This window comes from Saimiri boliviensis, chromosome 9, assembly GCF_048565385.1.
Source record: "Saimiri boliviensis isolate mSaiBol1 chromosome 9, mSaiBol1.pri, whole genome shotgun sequence".
In the NCBI taxonomy this organism is placed as follows: domain Eukaryota; kingdom Metazoa; phylum Chordata; class Mammalia; order Primates; family Cebidae; genus Saimiri; species Saimiri boliviensis.
Window position 1 is genome coordinate 71,991,091 of NC_133457.1, and position 11,694 is coordinate 72,002,784.

At 42.5% G+C, this 11,694-nt stretch overlaps 1 pseudogene; it reads left to right on the plus strand.

Moving 5' to 3' along the window:
- The first annotated feature begins 2,397 nt into the window (after positions 1-2,397).
- On the plus strand, positions 2,398-4,329 carry LOC101030609 (uncharacterized; annotated as a pseudogene).
- Positions 4,330-11,694: the final 7,365 nt, after the last annotated feature.

Genomic DNA, 11,694 nt, shown 5'->3' on the forward strand with positions numbered 1-11,694 from the left:
CATTAAAGGAGATGGGCCAACTCTCAGACTCCCAAGCTGTAGTTGCCAATAGTGGCATCAGTGATCTGGGTGAGCCATTCTCTGGGACCCTAGAAGGTGCATATTGGTGTAACATTGGGTGGGATAGGTCTGTCCTTATTCCACTGGACAGCACTCACTGGCATCCATGACAGGTGGGGTGAACTGGTTCTCACATCCCCAGATGGTACACATGGACACTAGCAATGGCAGGTGAGACACGTTTATTTCTAGTTGCTCAGTGTGCACACACACTGGCTGTAGCAATGGCAGGAGAGGCTGGGCCTGTTCTCATTCTTCTGGGTGGTGCACACTGGTGACAACTGTGGTAGCAGTAGCCACAGAAGATAGGTTGTGGCTTCTTCTCAGGCCCTCCAGTGGTGTGTGTGGGCACAGCAGCCATAGCAGGGTAGGATAATACCTACATCATCAGATGGCGCTCTCAGGTGATGGCAGTAGGGCAAGGTGGATGTGTCCCTAGTCCCCAGAATGGTGCATTTCTGCACTTGTCTCAAATCCCCCTGAGACCATGTGTAGGTATTCAGCGGCCCTGATGCTGGACAGGGCAAGAGCAAGATTGTTGTCAGTAGCAGTGGCCCGAGGCAGGCAGCTCTCAGGCTCTGGGGAGCACACACTTTGTTTGACTTTGTCCTAAGAGCAGAATGTGGTGCACTGCACCACCTGTCCTGTGAGTTGTAGTATATTGCATGGGATACAGTGCTGAGGACCCAGCTGCACCACTGGGTTTACCCAATATTATGATGCTGAGCCCTCTGGGTGTCCTTGGATGATGTCATCTCCCTTGGGGAGATGTAGAAGCCATTGGCCCTTAGGGCATGGTGTAATCTGGTGGGATGTGGGCACTTGAAATGTCACCATACTCCACCTGCTTCAAACTTGGAGGGTCTGGGAGACCCAGTGCGTACTTTCTGAACAGTACTATCTCATGAATTCTAGGCAGCTTTCTATACTAGTCTTAGAGCTATTAAGGACTAAGGGTACCTCCTGTGGCTAGGATTGCAGGAGTCTATAGTAGGAATGTGAACTTCTGGAAATCTCTCACTTACCTTTTCCCTGCAATGGGGAATTCCTCCTGGATCCAAGCCAATCCCTGCCAGGTTGGCTACTTTGGTTGCAGGTACTTCTGTGTCTCAGAGTTTCCCTGTAATTTCCCTGCTGAATTCCTGTGTTCTTTCTTAGATGCTTGGGTCAATACATGGTTATGTACTAGATGTCTTAGATCTTCCTTGTGGAAGAGGCAAGTACAAGGCACACCTAGTCAGCCATCATGAAAAAACAATTCTGGATGAGGTTTCCTATGTTTCCTTTTTCTTATTGTCTTGTAAAAAAAACTCATGTACACAACTTATAGCACCATTTAGTGAACAGCTTGTGGAACTAAAAAAGAAGTCTTCTGTACTTTCCAGCTTTCTCATCAAGGCCAAATTATTTCAAATCTTTTATTTTTTTAATTTATTTAACTTTAAAAGACCAAATAATGTTCATGTACCTTTATTTATAACACATTCATTTGTTTATGAATTATTATGTGAGTGCCTACTATATGCCAAACTCTGTTTTTGAACCTGGAAATACAGCATTGAATGAGATGGTCAAATTCTGATTCCCCTAAAGCTTATGTGAAATTGTTGCAGACACGCAACAACAAGATCAACACACATTTCACGTATGTGATATCAGAGGGTAATAAATGATACAAAGAAACTATTTCAGAAGAAGCACATGGAGCTGGTGTTGTGCTAGTGGAGTATGGGCACAGGAGGGACACTGAGGATCTCTTTGAGGAAGTGACATTTGAGCTGAACTCAGCATAACAAAACAGGCAAGCCAATCAAATACATATATGAAGAAGGGACAGCAAGTCCACAGGCCCTAAACCAGGAAAAAGGTTTTGTGTGTTCAGGGACAGAAGCAGGCTCTGTCAGTGTAGGGTGGAGTGAGTGAGTCAGAAGGTAGAGGAGTTGAGCTCTGAGTGATGGAACTGAGGGACAAGGCCCCATCATCCATGCTAAGAAGTAGGTTTTGTTCTTCATGTGATGGGAAGAAACTGGGGAGACCAAGCTGGAAAGTGACATGATTCAGTTTATACTTTACATGATACTCTAGCTGCATTTTAGAAAAGAGACTGTGGAGGAAATCCAAAGTAGTTCCTGTAAGGGAAATCTTTGTGGGAGATGGAGTTTGTGTTGTAATGTGGGCTGATTTCATCTTAATACAAGGGTGAAGGGCCCAAGCTGTCTGAACTCTGACTCTTCTGACTAAACACATTTTACCTTTAGCAGGATCTGAGCCAGAAATACATCTCTGTGCCTGCTGCCCTCTGGTCTTCTCCAGGCAGCACTTCCTCAGCAACACATGATGCTCAACCATCCTGCCCAGCTATCTTCAAGCCTCTCTGCAGAACAAGACCTGCAGCTCAGGGATCCTAGCCTGGAGGATCAGAAACAACGGCAGCAACAATCTTCTGACCAAAGCTGCCAGAGTGACACAGCTGAAGGTCAAGAGAAAGAAGAAAGCTGTAAACCCTTATTCATGAGAGAGAGGCAGATGTCAAGGGCATTTTCCAGTCCACCCCTGATACAAGCCATAAATTCAAGGAGGAGGAACAGAGTGTTAGAAATAGAACACAGCCAAGCCCAGAGAGGAAAGCCTAATGAAATAGACAAAGTGTTAAAAGGAATAGAAATTTTAAGATGGGAAGCATCCAAGCATGCAGAGGGTGGGCAAGACTTCAGCCAGAAAACATCACTCATACACAAAAAAGCATATTCCAGGCAGAAGCTTTTTACATGCAGGTAGTGTCACCAGGGCTTTGTGACAAGTCAGCATTGCTCTTGCACCAGAAGACAAACATAGGAGAGGACCCATATGTATGCAACAAGTGTGGGCGAGGCTTCAACCTCAAGGCAAGGCCTCTCCCCTGAGTGTGTCCTCAGACACCAGAGGACACACTCAGGGGAGAGGCCTTTGTGTGCAAGGCGTGTGAGAGAACCTATACCAATAAGTCAAACCACTGTTTATTAAAGAACACACTTAGAAGAGAAGCCTTATGGATGCAAAGAGTGTGGGTAAAAGTTTAATAAGTCCTCATACAATAAACACTTGAAGGCATATTCAGAGGAGGGGCCTTTTCTGTGCAAAGACTGTGGGCAAGGCTTTAGCTATAAGTAAGTCACATCTCCACACACAAGAGAACACACTCAAGGGAGAAGGCTTTCGTGTGCAAGGAGTGTGGGTTAGGCTATACCAATAAGTCATACTTCATTGAGCACAAGAGAATACACTCAGGAGAGAAGCCTTATGGATGCCAGGAGTGTGGCTGAGGCTTTAGCAATAAGTCACACCTCATCACACACCAGAGGACACACTCAGAGGAGAAGCCCTTCATATGCAGGCAGTGTGGGCAAAGTTCTAGCTTGAAGGGAAATCTCTTCAGACACAGAGAACACACTCAGGGGAGAAGCCATTCACATGCAAAGAATGTGGGCAAGACTTAAGGTTTAAGTCAAATGTCCTCAGACACCAGAAGATACAGTCAAGGAAGAAGTCTTTTGTGTGCAAGGACTATGGGCAAGGCTTTACCCAAAAATCAACCCTCATTTTACACCAAAGGACACACTCAGAGGAGAAGCTTTATGGATGCCAGGAGTGTGGGTGAAGGTTTTGGGATAAGTCCTCCTGTAATAAGCACCTGATGGTACACTTGGATGAGAAACGTTTTGCCTGCAAGGAGTGTGGGTGAGGCTTCACCTTGAAGTCACATCTCACCAAATACCAGAGAGCACACTCAGAAGAAAGCCCTTTGTGTGTAAGCAGTGTGAGCTAAGTTTTAGTTTAAAGGCAAATCTCCTCAGATCCCAGAGGATACATTCAGGGAAGAAGGATTTTTTTTTTCTTTTCTTTTCTTTTCTTTTTTTTTTGTGTGTGCAAGGATTGTAGGTAAGGCTTTATCCCAAAGTCAACCCTCATCATCCACCAGAGAACACACTCAGAGGAGAAGCCTTTTGTTTGTAGTGAATGAGGGCAAGGATTTGTCTGGAAGTCAAATCTCATGAAACATGAGAGCACACACTCAAGGGAGAAGCCTTTGTACACAGGGAATGTGGGTGAGCCTATACCTATAAGGCAAGCCTCAGTGTGCATGAGAGAACACACATGAGAGAGAGGTCTTATGCATGCCAGGAGTGTGACTGCAGATTTAGACATAAGTCATCCTGTAATAAACATTTGAAGTCACACTTATGTGAGAAGCATTTCTGTACAGGTTGTATAGACCAGGCTTCACCTTGAAGTCATATCTCACCATACCTCAGAGGATGCACTCAGGAGAATAATTTGTCTTCATTGCAAGCTATAGTCAAGTCTGCTCACCTTGTTCACAGATATATCATGAAGGCAAAAGTAATCAAGAGGCCTACAGAAAACATGACTCACAGAAAATCAAACACCACATGTTCTCACTCATAGGCGAGTGTTGAACAATGAGAACACATGGACACAGGGAGGGGAGCACTACACACTGGGGTCAGTTGGGGGGAAATGGGGAAGGGATGGGGGTGGGGAGGTGGGAAGAGATAGCATGGGGAGAAATGACAGATACAGGTGAGGGGAAGGAAGGCAGCAAACCACACTGCCATGTGTGTACCTATGCAACAATCTTGCATGTTCTTCACACGTACCCCAAAACCTAAAATGCAATAATAAATAAATAAATAAATAAACAAATAAGAAAACATAACTCATCTCAAATTTACCCAAAATATTCTGAAAAAAGGGGTCAGGAGTGGAAAACAGCTGCCAGGTGAGGGGGCTGGAAGATTAAGTGGGTTGTTGGGAAAATGTGGTCTCTTTCCTACTGAGTACATCTTATTACTATTGTATTTGTGACAAGCCATGCTTTTCAAGCACTGCTCTTAGCCAGTGACTGCAAAGCAGGGATACCAAGGCAGACCTGTTAACTGAAACTCTCCCCAACCTCCTTAAATTACAAAGCAGTCTAGGTCACTTCTACCAAACCTCCCTTCCCTCTTTTCTTCCTTATGACTCCTCCCCAACCTTCCTTGGTGCTATGGTTTAAATATTTTTGTCCCTTTCATAATTCATGTTGAATACACTTGAATTGTAACATTATTCGGATGTAAGGCCTTCAGGAGCAATTAAGTGAAGTTATGTGGATGGAGCCCTTGTGAATAGGATTGAATATCCTTATAAAAAAGCTTGATGGAGTTCACCCTGTGGCCCTATGTATTCTGCCCTGTGAGAATACAATGCTCCTTCTCACCTCTGAAAGAGCCACTATTTTTTATGTTGGACCTCCAAGCCTCCAGAAATCTGCAAAAATACTCTCTTTATACATTACCCAGTTGGTGATATTTTGTTATAGCAACACAAACAGGTTAAGTCATCATTTTCTCACATAGATCCATATCTCCAAATAAAATCTTTGCACATTTGGTCCCATTTTGGTGTCTTTTTTGCAGAGAACCCTCACCAACTCAAGCGATAGCAAGTATACTCAGAAAACAGGTGCTAATTCAAAGATCTGGGGACTCACTTACACCATGACTGGCAGGAGAAGAGCAGTTTGTCAATTAGTGCACAGGTAGATGCTTATCTGCAAAAAAATTCCTATGCCTACAAGAGCAGAGTTGAATGATTCCTATGACCTGTGTTAATATCTGCAAAAGAACACCAAGAAACTTAAGTCTGTTCCTTCAGCCATTAACAAGCAGTTAATGGTAAGTAAGCTAGGAATCCATGGTAAGCGCTTACAAGACCCTTATCTCCTTATGTTGGAAGGCAGACACATTGCCCAAATACATGGGCTCAAGGCCTTGTAATGATTTGAGGGACAGCTAGATGAATGCCTAATTATTGGCTCTGCCATCCGTTCAGCCTTAGACCATCTGGGTATGAAGCGATGGCCCATCCTTTATTAGTAATAGCACTTCCAGCATGGTGGAAACTACTATAGAACCCTCTCCACAAGCTTCATGAGCATGCAACCCAAGCAACTGCACACAGCCCTTTGTCCAGAACAGAGGAGATAAATGCAACATGCCACTCCTTTTTTATATGCTTTTTTTTTTAAATCCCTGCTTTTCAGCTTCCCTTCCATAATTTACCTTGTATTGAGTTTCACTGGACATTGTGGGTCCACCAGAATTCCATGCTCCTGTACTGTATTTATTCATCTACATCTGAATAAGGGACACTAACAACTTCCAGAGACTCTGCTTTCCATTTGGATTCAGAACTTACTTTGAACTCAGAACATGGCATTCTAGGAAGCATAAACAACCAAGGAACTCTATAAAAGCTCTTCCTGCTCAGATTTCTTCTATTATCCAGCCAGATATGCCATTTATGCTGAAAATGATCACATAGAAGGGGGCAGAAGAAATAAATTTTAAAAGGAGGAGTATCAGAAACAAGGCAATCCAGTTACTTTTTTTCTTAGTCCTTTCTTAATCTGAAATTAGAGCATATCGGTAGAATGTGCATATATCAAGAAGTGAAATAAAAGAATTGACTTAGTTTTCTGCAGCATTTGTAGTGTTCTAGTTTTGAAAAAAATTGAAACGTCAACAAAGTAGGCATTGTGTCACTTCACTGATTCTGCATCAGATAAATACTCATATATTTGCATTTAAAACTAGCAGTGCACAACATGAAGGTGAACAGGAAAAGTCACATTAGTAATTAAAAATTTTAATTCTTCTTAGAATGACGTTGAATGACCATGACAAGTTGTGAGAAAAAGATCATAGAGAAAAAGTAGTTTAAATACTTTGTTTGGCTTGTTTTCCTCTGCTTTTTGAACAAGGGCCCCACATTTTTATTTGTATTGGCCTTACAAATTAGGAAGCTGGCCCTGTTCACAAGTGTAAATATGTCCCCCACCCAGAAGCTGGGCCAACCTCTCCTGGCAACCAGGCCAGTAACTATGGTTAAACTCAATATAGCCCAGTATTCAAGTGCTGGTTCAGAGAAGGGAGGGAAAAGACTGTAGCAAGAGATCAAAGAATTAGAAGAACCAGCAAGCATGTATGGACAGAAGCCACAGTTCTGGAATTGGACTATGAGTGTATGCAAGACTAGATATGCAGACACTTGTTGAGTTGGAGGTACTCAACACATTGAATTTAATACCAGCAAACATTCCAAGAATAAGGCAAATTTTGCCGTCTGAGTAGTTATTAGAATCCTGGAAAAATAACGGCCAACTCAGCAACATTGTATTGCATTCATAACTGTAGCAGGCAAAACAAGAACAACAAAGAGACTCTGGAAAGTTGCCATTCAGGAAATGGGTACATATGTGAGGCCAAAAGACTTCACCAAAGCCAGTAAGAATATATCCTTCAGAGGGAAATTAGTATTACTAAGAAGTTGGTGATTTTTGTCTACAGGCCAGGGATGATGGTGTATGAAAGGTGGTCACAGAGGTGGTTATGTTAATATCCATAGAGATGAAGAGTGTATTAGTCTGTTCTCACACTGCTGTAAATAACTACTTGGATAGTTTATGGAGAAGAGAGGTTTAATTGACTCATAGTTACACAGGCTTAACAGGAAGCATGACTTGGAGGCATCAGGAAATTTACAATCATGGCAGAAGGGCAAGCAAGGACCTTCACATGGTGGGAGGAGAGAGAGAAGGAGGAAGTGCCACACACTTTTAAACCATCAGATCTCATGAGAATTCACTATTACAAGAACAGCAAGGGAGAAACCCAGCCCCATAATCCAATCACTTCCACCAAGCCCCTTTCCTGACACATGGGGATTACAATTTGATATGAGATTGGGGTGAAGACAGAACTAAACCGTATCAGTGGACCAACAAGATAAGAGATGCCAGTTGGCAACACTTCACAAATAGTGCCCAGATGTGACAATTTCTTTAATTACCAAGAAGGTTGGAGAAGTACAGAGCACCCTTCTCCACTGTGGTCAAAGAACTAATAGGCTGACAGGAGAAAGCTCAATATTGCTGGCTTTGAACATAGAGGTAGGGGCCACATGCCAAGAAAAATGGTCAGCTTTTAGAAGCTGGGAAAGACAAAAAAAATTGATTCTCCCCCTAGGGCTTCTGGAAACTAATGCAGCCCTGACAATACCTTGATCTTATCCTGGTGAGACCTTTGGAAGACATCTGACCTGCAAAGATGTAAGAACAAATTATGTTAAGTTACTATGTTTTTGGTAACTTGTTATAGCAGAAACAAAATGAATACAAATGCCATAGCATTACGTTACATGTACTATAATGATTTCCCTAGTCTTTTTCCAACAGGACCTCAGACTATTTACTAAGGTACACTAGGGAAGAACTATTGGATGCAGGGTCTGAGGGGTCTTCAAGGACCATGTAATGAATTGAGTGTGTACTAAAGTTTGGCCTGCAATGGAACACTAGGTAGTCCTTTCCCCAGGCTCCAAGCCACATCATGAGAATGAATACACGTGGCAGTTGTACACCCAGCTTTGTTCCCTAGTCCATGGATTCAGTTATCATAGTGAGCCCAAATGGAAACCTCAAAACTCACCCCAAAACAAGATAGAAAATTAAAATACAATATCTGGTGGGTAATAATGGAGGATAGTGGGGTGGTTTTCCTCATTAAGACTCCATTTGATTCAATCTAATTCTTGCAGAAATCAGATAATTCCTGGAGAATGACTGAAGTCTAGTGAGGATCAACCAAATAGTGACTCCAATCACAGATGCTTTGCCAAATGTATCATGGTTAGAGCAAATTAATTAAGTTTCAGTGACATGGTAGAAAAATAGTGATTTCGTAAATCCATTACTTTCCATTCCAGTTAGAACTTGGATTAGGAATAGCTTCCATTCCCATGGGACAAACAATGTTCATTTACAGTTTACCTCAGAGCTATATCATATAATCCAAAGAGACCTGGGGCATCTGGCATCCCATCAGATACCTCACTGATTTATACATTATATTAATGGCATAGAATGAGCAAAAGTTGCTAGTATACTAGAGGTTTTAGTTAAGACAGGCACCCTAGAATGTGGGAGAGGAACACTGCAATGATTCATGGACCAGCTACATCAGCTGAGTGTTTAAGCATTTAGTTTTCAGGGGCAGACCACCATAGACCTTCCAAAGTTAGGTAGACTGCTGTATCTTGCATCCCCCATCATAAAGAAGGAAGCATCAGCACCTAGTTAATTGTTTTAGGTACTAGAGTCAGCACACTCATGTATCAGGTGACAAGGAAGACTGGCCAGCTTTAATGAGCCCAGAGCACAAAAGTACACTGCTGCAGGTCTAAGTGACAATGTCATTCTTTCTGCTACTTAGCTATAAGATTCAGGAAGTACTATTATTTTGGGAGGTGTCAATGATGGAAAAGGATGCAGTAATAGCCTATGGCAAACTCCAGTGAGAAAAGAATCATAGTGCAACTAGGTGGAATTCTGGAGTTAAGGCTGTACCATTCATGGAATTGTCTGCTCATTTAGAAACAGCTTTTGGCATGCTATTGAGCTGTAATATAGACGTACTTGAACTTAAAATAGTAATTATGAACTGTAAAACTCTTTTAAGGTAGATTCTGTGAAAAGTCAGAGACAAAACATTAAACAATAGGATCAAGTGGATGGACATATGAAAATGAGCAGAACTTGAAGGTTTTTATATGACATTAGCATCCATCAGATAACATTCACCATGAATGTGGCATTCAATATCTAGTAGATACTTGGCTGGTTGAACAAGCTTTTATCATGGCATAATGGGCACATGCATGGAAAGGCAGAGTCTATGTATGGACTTCCATTTACAAAGACCCAACTAGCAACTGAGGACTTTCCAACCACTTTCAGCCAGGCATGGTGGCTCATGCCTGTAATCCGAACACTTTGGGAGGCCGAGCCAGGTGGATCACCTGAGGTCAAGAATTCCTGACCACCCTGGCCAACGTGGTGAAACCCCATCTCTACTAAATATGCAAAAATTAGCCAAGTGTGGTGCCACACACCTGTAGTCCCAGCTACCTGGAAGGCTGAGGCAGAAGAATTGCTCAAACCCAAGAGGCAGAGGTTGCAGTGAGCCAAGATCAAGCCATGGCACTCCAGCCTGGGCAACAGAGCAAGACTCCATCACAAAAAAACAAAAACACCACTTTCTTAAGGCAAGTTTACTATGTCAGCCCCATCCCAGTCTGGAAAAACAAGTGATTCAATTTTGCAGAGATAAATACACATTCCAAGTTGTGTTTGCTTTCTAGTTTTGTCATCCTCAGCCAGCTGTACTATTTATACCTGATACAAAGGCATAAAATACCAGGAAACATAACTTCCAATCAGGAGATTCACTTAACAACAAAAATGCTATAGGAGTATGCCCTTGATCATGTGATCCTTTGACCATATTCATTCTACACTATCCAAGAGGAACAGATGACACAGAACATTAGAAAGGTCTTCCAAAGGCACAGATGAAGCACAATCTCAGAGAGAACATTTTGAAATAGTTGGATTCTATTCACTAAAACAGACTGTATTTAGCAAACCAGGGACCTCAATATGATGATGTGTTCCCACTAGGAATAATATATGGGTTCAGGAACCAAAGAGTGGAAACAGAAGTGGTTTCTATTACCATCACACTCAATGACCCATGAAGAGTGTTTGATTTTTTTCAACTCTGGAACTCTGGACTCTTAGTTGCAAGGTGAGAGTTCCTAGTTGCCAAAGGGGTCACACTTGCCAAGGGACATAGCAAAGTTCCTGTTAAACTACAAGTTATGGCTGCCATCAAGTATTTTTGACTCCTCATGCCAGAGACCAATAGGCAAGCAGGGGACTCACCAACTTGGCAGAGAGGTAATTGATCTTGATCAACAGAAAGAAGTAGAATGCTTTTACATAGTGAGGGGAGGGGAAATATGAATGGAATCTAGGTTATCCACTCAGGAAACTTCTGGTACTTCCTTGCCCCATTGTAACTTCAATGGACATATGCAGCATCTCTACCCTAAGAAGAGCATAATTATGAAGGGTTTAGATGACCCAAGAATAGAGGTTTGGATCACACCATCATGTAAGCCACTGAAAACTGCCAAGGTGATAGCTGAGGATGAAGGACACTGAAAAAAGAAAAACATGAGTAAAGATTCTATCTCTAAGGCCAACTGCTGATGGTGCCCAGGTCTGTGTGGAGGTGCAAATCTGGACAGAGCAAGGGATTGGCTGGCCTTGAGAGTGTGCTAAATTTGACAGGGAGGCTAATTATCTATGGCCTCAGTTTTTGTTCCCTCACTTCCAACACCCATTTGCACTGATAGCACACTCTTCTCAGCTGCTCCCAGTAAATGACTAAGTGTGTCAAGGAATCTAAGGAAGGTTCATTTCTCAGAGATACAGGACTCCTCTGATAGATGACTTTGGTATGAGAACTTCCCAATAGACTTTTCAAAAGGTCTTTAGACCGCCCAGCAGTCTAGAATGTTTACAACCAATATTTCTTTACCTGCCCTCCTTTACCCAGGGATTAGTTCTGTATCCCAGTCTGATAATTCACTCACCCTGCCCTGACAACTTTCTCATTTTCTCTCACAGGCCTTTCCCGTGATGTAATATTTTCATGTTTAATTCTGTCTTGGCATATGCTTCTCAGC